At 35.9% G+C, this 20,296-nt stretch overlaps 1 pseudogene; it reads right to left on the bottom strand.

Moving 5' to 3' along the window:
* Nucleotides 1-256: 256 nt before the first annotated feature.
* The window catches only part of LOC102499654 (putative ATP-dependent RNA helicase DDX23), a 37,310-nt pseudogene continuing 17,270 nt past the window's right edge, over nt 257-20,296 (bottom strand).

The raw sequence follows: 20,296 nt of genomic DNA, 5'->3' as shown, positions 1-20,296 counted from the left end.
CAAGAGCCAATGACTCAGTGCAGTCTCCAAGCCTCCTAGAGGGGCAAAACTGGGCCAATTTGCTCCTCCTCCTTCCTCCAGCATCTTCCTCCTTTTACAGCCCCACATTCAGGCTCCATACCTGAAAACCTGGGCCAGGAGACTGAGCCCCCATAACTCCAAAGTGAGGACCTGGAAGGAGAGATGTGAGGGTTCTGAAGAAGCAGCAGTGGGCAGCTTCAGTGCATGCAGTTAAACCCATGGGAAGAGAACTGTGTCAGGCAAAGATGATATCTTCCCAGCATTTCTAGGTGAGGATGGTACTTGGCTTGTGCTGGGTGTCTGGGAAGTTGGCTAGCTGTGAGGGGCAGAAAGACATTGGGCTTTCCAGATGGCTTGCTTCAGCTCATAGAACACAGAAGACTCTTCTTTGGTGAGGAAAGTGATGACAACATGACACTTGCCTGCTCATCCTGTGCATCCAATGTGGTATTTTTGAACATATCATAGTTGATGACCATAGACATCTCTTGGATGTGTTTCACAATCTCGCAGCCCATACATAGCCTTGGTCTTCTTTGGAGATGCCACCATGGTAACCCCAGTGCAGATACCTTGCAGCTTCCCAAACTTGATAGTCTCTTCTTCAATCTGTTAAGTCAACTCATGGGTGTACCTGTGAGTCTATACCATGACCAACCACATCTGTAGCTACCAGAAGATCACTGGCTCAAGTCTTGAGGTTGGATAGTGCAGCCTCTTGCTACCCTTCGCCTTTTCCACCATGTAACATACAAAAACTGTACCCCATCTTCTCCAAGGGCTTGCCCAACACATTGCACACTTTTTCTGGTTGATAAAAGTGATGATGGGCAGATCAAAGCCTTGCTCCAAGATAGCCAGGAGCTTTTTCCTCTTTAATGACTCTGACATGAAGACTTATTGTTCCACATGTTTGTGGGGCTTGCCTGGAGAAGGAACGTACACCTTGGCAGGTTGTCAAAGACAGCTCCTGGATAGATGATCCTCCACCCAAGGCATGGTGGCCATGAACATGACTGTTTGGCTGCATCTATGTTTTCCTGACTAAGTTGGCCAACATCTTCTCACAGTCTTCAACTTCATCTGTGTCTGGCTTCTGGTTACTGACAGGCATGTGCTCCAAGATCTTCTGGATATCTGGCGAGCCACCCGTGTCAGTCATCCTGTCCACCTCATCCAGAACCACATAGTTACAGTGGTTCAGCACCAGGTGGCAGATCTACAGCACATCAATCAGACATCCCAGAGCAGTGATCACAGTCTCAAAGCCCATGTATAGCCTGAAACCTTGGTCTTTTCTGGAGATGCCACCAGTGGTGGCCACAGTGAGGATGTCCAGCAGCTTTCCAAACTTGATAGTCTCTTCTTCAATCTGCTGAGCCAACTCATGAGTGGGAGCAAAGATAATGGCATTAGCTGGCCTCTTTGATCCTTTCAATTTTGGGCAAAGTAGTGATTCAGACCAGCAATGGAATGAGGAAGGCTGCTGTCTTACTGTGGTCAGTCTCAGCCTCACCAATGATGTCTCAATTCTGTAGCCCTATGGAAATTGTCTGATGCTGGATAAGTGTCAGCTCTCTGTAGCCACATTTATCAATGACCTCCAAGATGTGTAGGGGCATAGAAAAGTCTTCTAACATCTTCCTGTCCAAGTCTTGTAACTGTTTCCTCTTCTCTTCTTCAAGTATCCTCTGCTGCTCTTCTGCCTTCTGGTGCCTCCACTTTGGAGCTTCAGTCACTGGTTCAGCCTTGGAGAGGAACATGGGCTTAGTCTCGGCTTCTTCTCCAGCCTTCTTCTTCTGTTTTTTGAAGATGTTTTTGGTATAGGGCATGTGTGCTCACCAGAAAGAAAGAGAGATAGAGAGACAGAAAGCGAGAAATCACCCCCTGGGTGGGGGTGGATAGCCATGCCACAATGTCTTCTCTATTCTCCTGTTGGGGATCTTGGGCACGCATGCATATGCAACCAGCATGAGTTTAAGCCACCGGGTCTGGGACTCAAACCACAGTCGACTACATGGGAGTTTTAAGATTTCTTTACTCTTCTTTTTGTCTTTAGTCTAAGAACCTTGAGTAAACTGTTACATTTATTTGAACTAGTGTTTTTACTTTCACTTGCCATGGGTTATATTACCCTTTTGGTATACAAATTTAAGATGATTTTTTTCAATTTATATAAATATTTTGTGTTTTCCCTCATTTGTGTTGGCGTAATTATAATTTTTTAAATATATAAAGCATTAATAGAGTTTCAAAGGTATTTGTAAAAACATACTCAGGTGTAACTCATTCAACTGTTTCTTACTCCCTTTCCCCACACTTCCAGTGATCAAGTAATTAATTTCTAGTTATCTTCTTACATATTGGGTTGTTGGAAAAGTCATGACACACTTCACGTAGAAAAACAAAGAAGTGCATCATGACTTTTCCAACAATCCAATAGCTATTTATTCATTACTTATTTTTTATTTGCCAGAGGGTGCATATGCTTGTCAGAGAAAGACAGAGAGAGAGGAAGAGGGAGAGCACACTCTCAAATGGGTCAAGGTCACATACAATTCCTTCTCCTCCATCTTCCATCCCATCAGGATATTGGGCACATGCATGAACACACACACACACACTCACACACACATGCAACCTGCATGTTTCTCAAACTGTTGGGTCTGACTAGCAGTCAGCCATGTGGGATCTAGCTCCCATACCCAATAGATCATGGGCCGACCCTTATATTGCTATTTATGGGTTGAGTCCTGCCCAACATAATGTACATGAACTAAGTTCAGGTAGATCAGATTTATGAAGTTAAAAACCAAACCATACCAGAATAAATAGTAAACATAGGAGAACTATTATGGCTTGAATGTAAGAACTTGAACTGATTCTAAATCCAGGGTCAGTCAGGCAAAAGCCAATCTGACATCATAAAAATAAAAGCTTTTGCACAAGGAAATACTAAGAAACTATCAAGTAATACATTTTAAAATGAAACCATTTTTCATAGTGCTATTATTTCTAATATATGAAGAACTATTAAAAATGGAAGGAGAAGACAAAAAATCCAATAGAAAAAAGGCTCTTTTCCTCTCCACAAATTCCTGACTGAAAGTCTTATTTTGTAGAATGGGGAAAAAATAGACAATTCACAACAAATATTAAAATGTTCCCTAAACACAGGAATAGATTTTCAATTGCAATCATAATGGTTGTTTGCGATCTTAAAAATAGAAATGAAAACTCAATCGCTGGGATTCCATTTATCACATATCAAAATGACAATAAAAATAAGAACTAGAATACATACTTGGATGGCAAGTTTGTGGGGAAACAAATGCTCTTATACATTGCTGTTGAGAATGTGAAATGTTTCTACTGCTATGACAGGAAATTGACAAGATCTGAAAAAACCTGGATCCACAGTTATCTTTTGGGATTTATAGTTAAGGTATAGCTCTACTTTAGGTATTTATAGTTAAGTTATAGCTCCAACAATACGAAAAAGTAAAGACTATGCAGTGTAGGATTATTTATAATTATAAAATATTAAACAGAAACAACCTATATGTTCAAAAACAGGAATGATTCATGATATGTCTACAAAACAGGATACTATAAAAAGAATGAGAATCCCTTAAGAACTAATATGAAGTGATTTCTGGGATATATTGTGAAGTCAGAAAAACAGAATCTATAGAGTGCAAATTGAATGCTAACTTTTGGGTTAAAAAGAAGAAAACATACACACACACACACACACACAAACTCGTGCTTTTAAATAGGTAAACCAGGAACATATAAAAATGGTTTAACTCATTTCTCACCTTAAAAGGAATTTTTATTTATTTATTTATTTATTTATTTATTTATTTACTTATTTATTTTAGAGGTTTTTGCTATAGGGCATGTGTGCTTGCCTGGCACACAGAGAGAGAAAGTGAAAAATCACCCCCTATGGGGGATGGCAGCATTGCAATCCCTTCTCCTCCGTTCTCCTTTTGGGATCTTTGGCATGCACACATACACACCCAGAGTGTTTGAAGCTGCCGGGTCTGGGACTTGAACCATGTTCAACTATATGCAATTCCAGCCACTTAGCCATTACACAATCCGCTGACCCTAAAAGGAATATTTCTAACATGATAACATGATTTTGTTTAGGTTTATTTGCTGCAATTACTTTTTACTATGTTATTCTCACATTCTGTTGGATTTGGTTTACTATTATTTTGCTTTTGCTCTTCTTCTTTTTTTTGAAAAGGGTTTTGCTATAGGGTGCATGTGCTTGCCAGAAAGACAGAGACAGAGACACAGAAAGCGAGAAATCACCCCCCACGGGGGATGGCCAGGCCATGCCGCAATCCCTTCTCCATTCTCCTCTCAGGATCTTAGGTTCACACGCACACATGCCCAGTGTGAGTTTAAGCCACTTGGTCCAGGACTTGAACTGTGGTCGACTACATGGGAGTCCAGCGATATAGCCATTATGCCAACTGCTGGTCCCTCTTCTTCTTCTTTATTTTTAAAATTTATTTATTTATTTATTTATTTTTTAGAGAGATTTTGCTGTAGGGCTTGTGTATTTGCTGGACACACACACACACACACACACAGAGAGAGAGAGAGAGAGAGAGAGAGAGAGAGAGAAGAGAGAGAGAGAGAGAGAGAGAGACCAAGAGACAAACAAGCTACCTGGTCTGGTACTCAAACCACAGTTGACTATGTGGGAGTCCAGTGATGTAACCATTATGCTATCCGCTGGTCCCACAGTCATTTTTATTAATACAATTTGTTAATGCTTTCACCACATACCTTGGAATGGAGACACTTCTTTTCACTTCTTTTCAGTCATTTTTTTCCTAACCTTTGGTAGTTTCCTTACAAACATACACCAATTAATATGAGTGAATACTCTAGAAGGAACCCTAAAGAGAAATCTTTCTTCTTTTTTTAAGTGAGATTTTTGCTCTAGGATGCATGCACTAACCTGAGAGACAGAGAGAGACAGAGAGACAGAAATGAGAAATCACCCCCCAGGGGGGGATGACCACACTGCAATCCCTTCTCCTTCATTCTCCTCTTGGGATTTTGAGCTTGCATGCATACGCGCCTGGTGTGAGTTTGAAGCTGCTGGGTCTGGGACTCGAACTGTGGTCATCTATGTGGGAGTCTAGTGATGTATTCATTATGCCATCTGCTGGCCCCTCAGAGATCTATCTTCTTAATGAAGTAGTTTTGTATCTGAGTTACATCTTCATGAAGAAAAAAATAAAACAAAAACAAAGCAAAACTTAGAGGGGGGAAATTTTCTCAAATGCCCTGAGTTCTTAACTCCTTTCACACAGAGGAGGTCCATTTTTTTGTGTGTGTGTGCTCTTTTTTGCCTTCTTTTAGAGTGGCTAAGTACTGTCCTTTATTTTTTCTTCTTTGTACCTCTGCTTGTTTGAAATATATTTTTTTCCCCCTCAGCTTCCTAGAAGTTAAATCATACATATTTGCCTATTGGTTTTTAAAACATCAAAAGTTCAAAATACAAAAGATAATCATTAATAGTATGAGAATCTCAGGGAGTGAGGTGTAAAAAAGTGGATTTTAAACAAGTTTCCCAAGTAACTTTTATACATGGAGAGCTAGATTAGGAAACAAATACACCAGAATAATTTCTGGAATCATGCTTAGGCAATTAAACTTAAATTTTATCATTTTTGCTTGATAGTCAAGGCAAATGGAAGCAGGCATTACTGACTTCTCATTATCTAGCAAAAAGAAATATATCAAGTGATAAGGAGAGGCATATTTTGCATTAACAATGAATTCGAACAGTAATTTTCACTTTTAGCGTTTAAATATGCTTTCAAATAAGTTTTTAAGTAAGGACATTGATCAAAATAATGAACTTTGTAATCAGGAACTATTTTACAGAAGATAAAGAAACAATTTTTTTCATATTAAAGCCAAAACCATTATATTGAAATCATATTTCTGCAAAGGATTTTTTTCAGAGGTAAGTAATTGTTCACATATATGCTTTTCTGAATATGTGCAAGCGTTGAAGAAGACAAAAGAACTCATGCTTTTCATGAAGTATAAAGAACAATTTTTAGGGTTTACTCTATGCTCAACACTATCTATGCATTGAGCATACAGCTAAAATATGAGTTCTGTCCTCAAAGAATTAAAGTCTAGAGGGGGAAAGAATAGACTAATACACTGTGCTGTGATCATGTTGACTAAGCCATATTTCATATCTATCTCAGAGGAATAAGCATGGGAAAGTTTCACATAGAGGATGATGCTCATGGGCCCTTAAGATGTTTGCATTGTCGATAAATGTTTTTGTTTAGTTTCCTTTTCCCTCCCCTCCAGTAAGATGATTCCTCTTTTTTTTTTATCATGTGTAACTCTTTATATATTTTTTATTTATATATTTTGTATTATTATTCATACATTAAGTTGCTATACATCATTTAGATTGTGGAGAGACTTCACCCAGCATGTTATACACCTCAGTCCAGCCCAGTTGAGACCACCACATACAACCTCGTCAACAGATAATAAACCATATCTGTGTCCCACAAGTGTCTTACCTCTCCTTTTCCCTCCCAAATTTCCTACCCTCTTCCCCTCTCACACATTCATCTCTTTGTGGACATTTGGGGTGGTTCCATGTCTTAGTAATTGTGAATAAGGCTGCAATGAATATAGATGTGCAAGCGCTTTTCCAACTGACAACTCTCCTGTCCTTTGGGTAGATACCTAGGAGTGGAATTGCTGGATCATATGGTAGTTCTATGTGAAGGTCTTTGAGGAACCTCCATATCATTTTCCACAGTGGCTGGACCAATTTACATTCCCACCAACAGTGTAGGAGTGTTCCCCTTTCACCACATTCCCTCCAGCCCTTATCATTTGTTTTTTTAATCTTCGACATTCTGACTGGGGTTAGGTGGTATCTCATTGTGGTTTTGATCTGCATCTCCCTTACAATGAGGGATGTTGAGGGTTTTTTTTTTTTTTTCATATGCTTTTTGGCTGTTTGTATGTCTTCCTTAGAGAGTTGTTTATTCAGCTCCTTTTCCCATGTTTTAATTGGATTAATCATTTTCTTCTGAGTAAGCTGCTTGAGTTCCCTGTGTATTTTGGTTATCAGTCTCTTATCTGAGGCACAGTTCGCAAAAATTCTCTCGCATTCCCAGAGTTGTTGATTTACATTAATTACAGTATCCTTGCTGTGCAGAAGCTCTTTAGTCTGATGTAATCCCACTTGTCTATTTGGGGGATTATTGCCTGTGCTTCTGGGGTCTTGCTTAAGAAGTCTTTTCCTGTGAACCACTTCTCTCTGTCTGGCTAGATAATCACTGTCTAGACATCATGAGACCAGGGCTTCAATGACAGTATCCTATCTCTACATGTTCAGTACAGAAATGGACATGATCCAGGTAAGGCCAATCAGAGTATTTCTGTGTAAGAATTATTTCAGATATGTGAAAGCAATGGTAGCTCTCTTTCTGAGAGTTCAAGAGTATTAAAAATCATTATTTTTTTCTGGAAACATCCAGTGATATCTCTGTTACTAATAAGATAGAGCTTGCTTGAGTAGATTAGAACAGATCATCTGGACACAGATTTCTGTTTGAGTATCTCAAAGAGAAGGTGAAGAACCATGCTAGAAGGAGATAACATTCTGAACACAATGATGTGCCAAAAGAACTTGAGAATTTTGTTTCAGCTGAGAATAGTTTTCAGAGATGAAATTGGAAAACTAAGAAAAAGAAACCACTGACTGTATTTTCCAGATTATTTCTTCTGAAGACCAATTGTCTCAAGTGGATTTTTATAGTAACTATATGAGGACAATTTAATGTTGAGTTTTTTGACAGGTAGTAAAGTGAAGTACAGACATCTTACATTGTTTATTGTTTTGTATACTTTAAGTAGAAGGGATCTAGAGGGCAAATACACATTTCCTAAAAATTAAATGTAAAAGATGATTTTTTCTAATTGAGGTAGAAGTTCCTGATTTGGATAGTCTGCAGGTGTGCCTACAGACAAATGCAAGATTTAAAATTTCTGTGTCCTTGTCTTTTTTGAGAATGAGGGTGATGGAGACTTTCTAAAGTATTTATAGACAACTGTAAGACTCAAAGACTTAAATACAACATGGGTTTCATTGAAGGCCCAGAATCCCATAATACGGATTATAACAAAAACTCCATGTACCCCACAATTCAAGAACACATGTTGCAATGTCCAACACAAAAGATTTCTCTGGCTTTGAGAATTTTTTTAGTGTTTGATGACTATATCTTGATAGGACAGCAAACTGATAATGCCAGAAAAGGCATTCACAGATAACTCATAAAAGTTATGGAAATATCACCCATGTAGAAGTCAAAGGATAAAAGTCACAGTAATGTGTTGAGCATTATATAATTGATATAGGGGTATTTCTTTAATTTTTTTTCTGACAGAGTCTCATCATGTAGAAAACTTCTTGTCTCAGTCTCCAGCTGTAATTACAACTATCCTTTTTAAGACAGGGTCTTTGCCATGTTGCCCCGACTCACCATTTTCCTGCTTTAGTCAGCTGGGATGAAGGGCACACATAACTGTGCCCAGTCTATATAGTTTAGGCTGGAAATTGAACCTGAATATCTCATGTGATCCCAGCATGCAGAGCACAGCATCCTGGCAGCAGGTGCCACCATGTCTGGATTTGCTATAGGAGTGTTCTTGATGATAACTGGTTAAGTTCACAGGAGGCACATTCACATATGATACACATCTTATGCTCTGTTCATTGCATCAGGACAGCATGTAGGACTTTTATTATTGCTTCAAATATGTAAATGAAAACTAAAAATAAATCGTTTAGTATTACATCAAATATGTAAATGAAAACTAAAAATAAATCTATTTGAGATGTATTTATGTCAAGTTGTTATATGCAATATAAAGGTAACTTTAATATAATGGAGAATATATCTGGCTGTTAATTGCTAAAAAAAAAATTCCCTGATGTTAAAACCCAGATATGACTTTTACAGTTATTTAAACTCTTTCCTCATGTTTAAAATGTATATATTTAAACCTAATCATAGGTTATTCTGAAATTAAAAAAGGGATACTATTAAATCCTGTTATAAATGAGAAGTTTCTATAAAGTATTAATATTTTTGTTCAGTCTTACTATACAATTCCATATTTTTACTAGAGATTGACAATGCCAGATAAAAATCAGTGGCTTCCCTTAAAATTTGAAATTAAAAGTTTCAATCTCCCAAACCTGCATCATAGAGCAGGGAGCAGCATCAATCCATGAGGCAAATTGAGAACAGCAAGACTGCCTCAGACCTCCCACTGTGTTCCAAATGCCCCAGAATCAACACCAGAAAAGTAGGAAGAAGTGAATAATTCATCAGGTGAATAAAAACCAGCACAGAGGCACAATAAATATGGGAAATAAGAAAACATTTCTTCCTCAAGTGTACAGAGCAACTCTTCTTCAACAATAGACAATAGCACAAAAGAATTCATAGGAATGTCAGAAAAAGAATTCAGAATATTCATGGTGACAGGGGTGAGGAAATCTTTCAGGATTTGAAGGAGGAAATAAACACGATGAAAAAGAGCCAATAAGAATATCTAGAGATGAAGACAGTAATACAGGAAATCAAGACCTCCCTTGAAAATATGAATAGCTGATTTGACCAAAGACAAGACAGACTCTCTGATCTGGAAGACAAAACCTTTGACTTAGATAAAAACCACCAAAAATAATAAAAAAATAATTTAAAAATTGAGCACAACATACAGGATATACGAGGCACTATTAAACACCCAAATATCTGCATAATAGGTATTCCATATGGTAAAGAATCAGATAAGGACATAGAAGTTCTATTTCATGAAATGCTTGCAGAAAACTTCCCAAATCTAGAAAAGTATTCAGTTATATAAACTCACTATATACAAAGACCACAAATAGAATCAATATAAGAAGATCCTCTCCAACGAACATCATAGCCAGATTGGTCAAAATCACAGACAAAAACAGGATTCTAAAAATGGCAAGAGAAAAGCATCAAATCGCTTACAATGGTTATCATATTAGGTTAATATCAGACCTCTCAAACAAAACAATGCAGGTAAGAAAAGAATGGGAAGGCATTCAAAATACCAACAGAAAAACAATTTCAACCAAAAATACTATACCTGGCAAGATGATACCTCAAATAGGAAAAACAAATAAAATCATTCTCAGACAAGCAAAAACTAAAAGAGTTAATCAGTATTATACCAACTTTTCAAGAAGTACTCAAGGGAATATCATACCAGGAAAACTAAAGAGGGACAGACAGAAATAAAAGAATAAAAACCAACCAAGAAAATGGCTAACAAAATGTTAAGGACAAACCTACTAATATTGATAATAATGTTGAATATTAATGGATTAAATTCTTCAACCAAAACACACAGACCAGCTGAATGGATTTTTGAAACAGAAACCCTCTATTTGCTCCTATAAGAAACATACTTCATGGATAAAGACATATATAGACAGAAAAAGAAGGGCTAAAAAGACATTCTACTCAAATGAAAATCAAAAAGGCTGGAGTCACGATACTGAAATCAGAAAAATAGACTTTAAAAGAAAAATTTTAAGAAGAGACAAAGAAGAATGGAAATATTAAAGGCCTAATTCACCAAGAAGGTATAACATTTATAAATGTCTATGCACCTAACTTGGAAGCATCTGAATACATAAAAAAAGACTGCTAGATCTAAAGTGAGAGACAGACTGTAACACACTAATAGTTGGGGATCTCAACACCCTACTATCTCCTTTGAACAGATTATCTATACAAAAAAAAAAGATATACAGAATTTAAACAACTCTATACATCAAATGATTGATAGACATCTATACAATCCAAAATATCCATTTTTCTCACCCCTGCATGGAACCGTTTTGAAGATAGACTATATGATATGGCACAAAACAAGCATTTACGAATTCAAAGCCATGGAAACTATATCCAGCATCTTCTCTGACATGAAATAATTATGCTGGAAATTAATGTCAGAAAAATCCCTCAAAAATACACAAACATATGAAACTAAACAACTTACTCCTCAATGACTTCACAACCATTGAACAAATTAAGAATGAAATAAAAAGATTCATTGAAACCATTGATAACAAGTGCACAAGTTTCCATAACCTATGGAACATAGTGAAAGTAGTCATAATTAGTGCACATGAGAAAAAGCTGGAAAGGTGGCAAATAGACAACCTGAAAACACACTTCTAGGAACTTCAAAAATAACAAAACAATAAAAAATTCCAGGAGAAAAGAAATAAATGAAATAGAGAATTAACAAACCATACAGAAAATAAATGAAACCCAAAGCTGGTTCTTTGAGGAGATAAATAAAACTGATACACTGTTAACTAGACAAATTAAAAAGAAAGAGAAATGAACCAGATAAATCAAATTCACAATGAAATAGGAAATACTACAATAGATATAACAGAATTACAAAAGATCATTAGAGAACATTATGAGTGACTATACGCCTGCCAACAAGAAAATCTGGATGAGATGGATGAATTTCTGGACATATAAGCTACTATGACTGAATCAAGAAGACATCGAAAGCCTGAATAAACCAATAACAAGCAATAAGAGTGAATTGGTAACAAATAATCTTCTAAAAAAGAAAAGCCCAGGTCCTAATGGTTTAATTTCTTTCTTTCTTTTTTTCTTTCTTTTTTTTTTTTTGAGAGAGATTTTCACTGTAGGGCGCGTGCGCTCGCCAGACAGACAGAGAGAGACATAGAGACAGAAAGCGAGAAATCATCCCCAAGGGGGGATGGTCACGCCGCAATCCCTTCTCCTCCATTCTCCTCTTGGGATCTTGGGCACGCACGCACACGCGCCCAGCGTGAGTTTTAAGCCACTGGGTCCGGGACACGAACCACGGTCGACTACGTGGGAGTCCAGCGACATAGCCATTACGCTAACTGCTGGTTCCCCTAATGGTTTAATTTCTGAATTCTACAAAACTGTTAAAGAAGAGCTAACCCCCATTCTACTCAAAGTACTTCTAAAGGTCGAAAAGGGAGGAACTCTCCCAAATTCATTTTATGAAGTCTCCATTACTCTCATCCCCCAAACAAAAAAAAGGACTTAACAAAGAAAACTACAGACCAATGTCTCTGGTGAATAAAGATGCAAAATTTCTCAACAATATTTTAGCAAGTTGTATCCAATGACACATTAACAGATTATACATGATAACCTGGTAGGTTTTTTTCCAGAAATGCAAGGGTGCTTCAACCATAAATGTAATACATCATATTAACAGAAAGAAAGATAAAAACCATATGATCATATCAAATGATTCCAAAAATGTGTTTGATAAAGTACAACATCCCTTCATAATTAATACTCTCATCAAAATTGGTGTATAAGGGGCACAATTCTCCACACAATAAAAGCCATATATCAGAAACTCATAGCTAATATCTGAATGAATGGGTAAAAACTGAAAAAAACTGGAACAAGACAAAGCTGCCCATTTCGCCTCTTCTTTTCAATATAGTACTGGAAGTCCTAGCCAATGCAATCAGAAAAGAGAATAAAATAAAAAGCATTCAAATAGGGGAAGAAGTGAATTATCAATGTTTGCAGATGACATGATTATATACATAGAAAACCCAAAAGAATACACGCACACAAACACACACACCCTGGAAGTGTTAAATGAATACAGTGAAGTGACAGAACACAAAATCAACATTCAAAAATCTATGGCATTTCTACATGAACGAAGAACAGACTGAGGCAAAATGAAGAAACCAGTCTCATTTACAGTAGCCATAAGAAGTATAAGCTACCTCAGAATAAAGCTAACCCGAAAAAGTCAAAGACCTTTCAAGAAAAGCTATAAAAAAATAAAAAAAGAAATAAAAATCTGGAAAGACAGAAAAGTGGAAAGACATCCCATATTTCTGGATTGGAAGTATTAATATATCAAAACATCAATTCTACCCAAGTTAATCTGCAAATTGAATGCAATCCCAATCAAAATGCCAGAGATATTCTTCACAGATTTAAAAAAACAATCAGAGAATTCGTCTGGAATCATAAAAGATCATGTATAGCCACAACAATTCTGCACAAGAAGAGTGGAATAGGAGGCATCTAACTCCCTGATTCCAACTGATTTATACAAAAGGCACTAATCAATCCAGTGTGGGGAAAAAAAAATCTCTTTAGGAAATGGTGCTAGAAAAGCTGGGTATTCATTCACCTGCAGAAAGATGAAACTGAACTTCTATATCTCACCATTAACTAAAATAGCTCAAAATGGATCCAAGATCTAAATCTAAGACCTCAATATTTAAATCTACTGTTGAATAACATGGTGGAAAAGCTTGGAGATAATAGAGTAGACCCCCCAAATAGAATAAGATCCCCAATAATAGAATAAGATCCCCAAAGCACAGGATATAATCCCCAAAATAGACAAGTGGAACTGCATCAGGTTTAAACGCTTCTGCATGGTGAAAGAAACAATAATTAGAGTAAATCAGCAGCCCTCAGAATGGGAGAATGTATTTGCAAACTGTGCTTCAGATAGGGACTGATAAGCAGAATACACAGGGAAATCAAGCAGTTCCTCATCTGAAAATAAAAATGTGATCAATCCAATTAAAAGGTGGGAAAATGAGCTAAACAAACAACTTTATAAGGAAGACATATGATCAGCCTAAAAGCATATGTAAAAATGCTCAACATATCTCATCATAAGGGAAATGCAAATCAAAATCTCAGTGAGATATCACATAACTCCAGTATGAATGGATAAGATGAAAACAAAATGGTAAGTGTTGGTGAGTCTGTGGTGAAAGGGAACTAACTATTTTACACTGTTGGTGGGTATGCAAATTAGTAGAGCCATGGTAGAGGACTATATGGGGGTTCTTTCAAGACCTGCGACTAGAACAACCATTTGATCTAGCAACCCAAAAGATAGGAGCACACTCAGAAAACTACTTGCATATTGATGTTTATTGTGGCATTATTCACAATTGCTAAGATATGGAACCAACCCGTATGTCCACTAAAGACATGCAATTTTGAATGCAAAAACTAATAATAAACATAAAACATATATTTTAAAGAAGGACAGGATGTTTTAAAGTACAAATAAAATACTTATAATATTAAAAATGAAAATAGTAAATATATCATGATATTAAATATATAAATAAGTGTAAATAAAAGTTAAAAGCAAGTATGCCTAAGTGCTAACTATATTTACCTGCAGGTGATAGGACCATAAGAGCTTTTCCCCCCTGTTACTTTTTAATTTTTTGTACTATATTCGAAAAAAATTTTAGGCTATGTTATGAGCCTGACTATGCAACATAAAGTCTTTTAACAATTGTTAATTTTTAAACATTATCTTTATCCTGAATTGTATAAAATCATTAAACTAACATAGCATATCATTTGGAGGCAGGACTTGTGTGATTTAAACTCACCAAGTGTGATTCAGATGTTCATCTGTGAAATGATGGGTACCCTTGGGTCCCCAAATTAGCAACAAAATATATGACATGTTCACTACAAAACATAATAAGTGCAAGTAATGGAAATTTCATCATTCAAGACATAGAATCACTTGTGTTGAGCAGCAGGAAACGGGCTCTGGTGCTCTATGGAACTGACTTTAAAACCCTGTCATTGAAACCAAAACTCCTACTCTAGACTCAAGCAGCTGTGATGAACTGTGTAACCACAGCTGGATTTCTCTGCTGTAATGACCACTGATCCTACAGAAGCTATTTTGAGACAATAGCAAAGTGCTGTTCTTTGAGCATTAATGCTCTACCTATTCATACCGAAATTCTAAAATCTTGAGAAATAGTGCGGCAATAGACAAAAACAATGCTACTTTAGGAAAAATCCAATGTGGCTCACTAGGAAATATACCATATACTTATTATTTTTTATTGTAAAAAAAATCCATCACCAAATACTGAATGTTATTAAAAGATCATTTCCCCAATGAATCGGGTCTATCACAATCAGTGATCACTTGTTAGGAAAAAGTTCATTGATTCAAGATATGTGGGTCAAAGGTGAGCAGAAACTGAATCCTTGGACCAGGAAGTTAATACCTTCTCTCCCTTTTCCATTCTTGTCCTTGTTTATCACTTAATTGTTGAAAGGGATAAATGAGTGAAAGTTGTGTCAGCTAGGAGATATTTGTGTACCATTTATCTCGGTGCCATCAATATCCCAAACCCAGGACTTTGTGAGAACCTTGAGATACTGTTATCTATAGTGATACAAACCTATACATTAGTATATGAAATACGTTTAGAATTCTGAGGATCTGCCACTTAATTATTAGGCAATTCAGGTGGCAGAAGTTCTTTATTTAAAGATAATTGAATGAGATAGTATATGAAGTTCCCAAAATTTCATCTAGGAGTGCATATCAGATCTAAGCACACATAGGTGATAAATAGTAATGGATGGGGCCAGCAGGTGGCATGGTGGTTAAAGGCACTAGATTCCCACATGGTAGGCTGTGGTTCAAGTTCTGGACCTGGCAGCTTGCTTTCTCACTTTCTCTGTCTCTCTCTCACTCTCTGGTCAAATTAAAATAAATAATAAGTTAAATAAAATAATTCTTTAAAGAAATAGTAATTAGATTAATCTTACATCTCAACATACACACACATTGTAGATGGAACTCAGAATAATATATTTAGAAAAGATCAGTATTCTGTCACAATGTGCTTTGATAATTCTTACCAAAATTATACATAAAAAATTTAGGCTCAGAAGCAGCATTAGTTATTGATGTAAATGTTTGACCAGAGCTTTATTGAACTTTATAATGGTCCACTAAAAATTTTTTATGAAAAAATCAACATTTAATGACTGTGAGTCTTGCAAATGTTCCCAGCCCATGACTGGCTTCTAGGAATATCTGCCAACTAAGATCCACAGTGACCACTGAGTACTACAGAAAATATCATTTCAGACTTTATTTTATTTCCATAACCATCTAAATGTTTAAACACTAACTAAATTTTAAATTTTTATTGTTTAGTTGTAAATATTCATCATTGTAATTCAGCTAAGCTCTAGAGGCTTGGCAGGGTAAGTCATAGAAAAAAGCAACAAAGAATCACATTTCCAGTACTCGCTTTTAAAAACAATGTAAAAATAAATATTTTTATCATGAAATTACTAATTTCTTTTTTAACATATTTTGTATTTTTATACACTTAATTACCATATATCATTACACCATACAAAATGAATTTTCTCAGCATGAAAACACTACATATTAAAGATGTTATCATACACATTATCATCAAGAGATAATTTTCCATTTTTGTGGCCTTTAAATGTTTTGCTTTTTTTCTTCTTACCTTTCATTCCCTTCCACTCACCTGCCCCAATTCACACCTTCCTCCTGTCTCTAGTATCCATAGTTGTTCTCATGCTTTTATATCTTCCAGTTTCTGCCGTAGAGTTCAGACATTTAGTATATATTAAATGTGGACATACAATGGGTGAATTGAAAAAAAAAAATCCCTAGGGCCCTCAGTTCTGTGATGGACTAAATGACTGGTATCATTTTAAAAGTGTCTTGAACTTGATGGAATTTATGCTGAGAACTAAAGTGTGTGTGTTTAATTTTTATGGTCTATTTCCATAAGAAAATTTTTGAAATCCCTTTTGTATAAATTTTGCTAACTAATTTAAATCAATTTAAACCTTGTCATTTCTGACATCTTGGGCCAGATAATGGTTGGGAGGCAACTGTCCTTGCATTGCAGAGTGTTTAGCAGTATTTCTAGTCTCTGCCTATTAAAAAGATGTTTGAAAAGGTGTTTGCCATTATCTTACTGGTAACCATAGCAACAGAGCATCCTCCACTCCCAGTTATAACAACCAAAAATGTCTCCAGACATTGCCAAATGATCCCTAATAGGCAAAAATGACCTAGTTTAGAATTGCTGTTTTAAATTAATGTGTAGTAAAACACTCTAAGAAAAGTTTATTAATTCTCATTTGATGGATAATTAGCCTGTTTATAGTTTTCAGTATCTCAAAAATGCTGCAAAGATATAGTACATATCTCCTGTGTACTTACATAAGAATGTTCCTAAAGTACATACCTACTAGTATATTTGCTAAGAATGTGCATCTTCAAATTCAAAAGGAACATCAATAACTTGAAAATAATTAAACAAATCTAAACAATCAATGGCAATGTATAGACTTTATGTTGTTTCATGTCTTTGCCAATATTTTATTTTATCAGACTTTAAAAATTCTTATCAGTCTCTCATGTACAAACAGTAACTTAAGATAATTTTAATTTCTATCACCATGGTTACCAGTGAGGGTGAGCATCTTTTCAACATTTAATTAACCACTTTTGATTCCTGTTTTGTGAATTGCCTACTCATATCCTGTTCCTATTTTCAAATTAGGTTTCATTTGTTTTAAAAGTTCTTTTTCTTAAAAGTTTATTTATTTCTAGAGAAACAAGGACAGGAGGCTGCAATATAGTTCTCACTCTATAATTCCTCCCCCAACTTCAGCCAGCCCGGATCACAGGCACACACGTGTGCATGCGTGGTGTGTGCAGGAAGATCTTGGTTCACAGATTCGGGACCTCGCGATGTAGCCTCAGCGTTGCATTGCCACTGTGGCTTGTTCTTTGATTGAGCCAGTCTACTGTGTATTCTGGATGGGAAAACTCATTTTGTATGCTGTAACGGTGTACAGTGAATAAATGTAAAATAAGTAAATTTAAATAAAAAAAATTCTTCATTCTAGAAACAAGCTTCCTGTTTTCTGGCCATGCTTTAGTTTATTGTGACTTCTCTTTTACAGTTCAAAAAATAATACAGTCAAAATTTCCAGCTTTCACTTTTATGATTGTACTTTGTATATTTATTATTTTTTTTAAATAAACCCCAAGCTGTGCAAATATTTTTCTTTAAATGTTAGAACTTTTATATTTGTAAAATATAAACTATTTTTATATATGTCTTTTAGCTTCTAATTCAATGGAATTTATTTGAACAGGTTGAGGTAATGACAGTGTATAATAGACTGCTCATATTTAAGGTATATAATTTATCATTTTGAGTATGTATAAAGTTGTGAAACTGTCACTGCATTTAATATAATGAACTTATTTTCACTCCCAAATGTTTCTTCATGTTTTGTATTAAATTTCTCCTTTTCTCTCTTCCCAATAACAATGCCCTTCCATCTCCACCAACCGCTAATCTTCTTTCTGTCACTAAAGATTAATCTGCATCTTCTGGAATTTTATATAAAATGGAATCATATGATATGCATTGTTCTTTATCTGGCTTCTTTCATGAAGCATAGTTATTTTGAGTTTCATAACAGTTCATTCTTTATTTTTAAGTATACTTCTGTTGTCTGAATGGATCACAATTAGTTTATCCATTTGTTTGCTATTGGATATTTGGGTTGTTTTCAGATCTTAGGTATTTAAAAATAGAGTTTCTAGAAACACTCATGTACAAGTCTTTACTATTTTTTTTCCATTTTTCTAGGAGTGCAATAGTTATCTGCTAGGTGTACATACAACTTTGTATAAATCTACCAAGTCATTTACAAGTGCTTTATTTTTATTTATTTTTGTTATTTTTTAAACCATTATACAAGCCCAAGTATATAAGGGTTCCCATAGCTTTACATATGTTTTTTTTTTTTTTTTGGAGAGATTTTCACTGTAGGGCGCGTGCGCTCGCCAGACAGACAGAGAGAGACATAGAGACAGAAAGCGAGAAATCGCCCCCCGGGGGGATGGTCACGCCGCAATCCCTTCTCCTTCATTCTCCTCTCGGGATCTTGGGCACGCATGCACACGCGCCCGGCGTGAGTTTTAAGCCACCGGGTCCGGGACACGAACCACGGTCGACTACGTGGGAGTCCAGCGACATAGCCATTACGCTAACTGCTGGTTCCCGCTCTACATATGTTTTTTAAATTTTTGCCAGAGTTGCATGTGCTAGAGGGAGACAGAAAGAAAGAGAGAGAAAAAGTAAGTGAGAAAGCACCTCTGCTTGGGGAATGGTCATGCCCAAATCCTTTCTCTTCCATTTTTCCCTCCTTTTAGGATCTTGGACATATACACACATCATATAGGTCTGTGGGTTCTGGGACTCAAACAGTGTGGTTGGTCATGTGGAACACAGCCTCCTTAACCACCATGCCATGAGCTGGCCCTTGCTTTACATTTTTGCTAATCCTTGGTCCTTGGCTTGATTGGTGTTTTAAATTTAAGCTATTTTTATAAAGTTTATTTCTTTAAGAGGTTTTTGCCTTAGGATTCATATGCTTGCCAGAGAGAGAGACAGAGACAATGAGAGGGAAAGTGAAAAATCATTCCCCATGAGGAATGGCCACGCTGCAATCTCTTTTTGTCCATTCTCTTCTTGGGATCTTGGGCATACATGCACACATGGCTGGCATGAGTTTCAAGCTACCAGGTCTGGGACTTGAACCATGGTCAGCCATGTGGGTGTCCAGTGACTCAACTCTACACCATCTGTTGGCCCCAATAAAATTATCTTTTAAGGGGGCAAATATTTAATTGTTTTCATTTTTAAAAAGTTTCTTACATACATGATAAAAATTCATATGTATATTTGGGCATAAATGCTGAATATAAAAATGTGTTTTATATTTGAGCATACATACATGATTAAAATATATATCCACATGCTATGTTAATATGTATCTATCTTACAATCCTTTGAGTTTTTCCAATTTCATACTAAGCTGAGATGAAAATATTCAAGAAATATATTTAACATTTGAAGAGAATCAAGTAAAAAGATGCTCTCACTGATAGAATTAGTCAAAGGCATTAAAACTTAGAGAAACTTTGGGAAAAAGCATTATATTCCTGTTAGGAAATATAAATTGTATGTCTAAGTTTTCTATTTATCCATGACATTAGAGAGTTTTCTGGCCTCTGTGGGTCTTATCTCAAAATTAAGCATATAATATGTTTTCTTTATACCTTTACATACTCCCTGAAATCAATTTTCTTTTTTTAAAAGAAGTTCTTATTACACAAGTTTTGTAAATATAAACTACAATATCCATCTTATCCAAATTGGCATTAATTATCAATTAAGGAAAATAAATGAATAAGGCTTCACTGTTCCAATAATTAACAATTA

The sequence above is a fragment of the Tupaia chinensis genome, unplaced genomic scaffold (genome assembly GCF_000334495.1).
Source record: "Tupaia chinensis unplaced genomic scaffold, TupChi_1.0 Scaffold000541_1, whole genome shotgun sequence".
NCBI lineage: Eukaryota > Metazoa > Chordata > Mammalia > Scandentia > Tupaiidae > Tupaia > Tupaia belangeri.
This window is presented reverse-complemented; position numbering and strand designations above follow the sequence as displayed.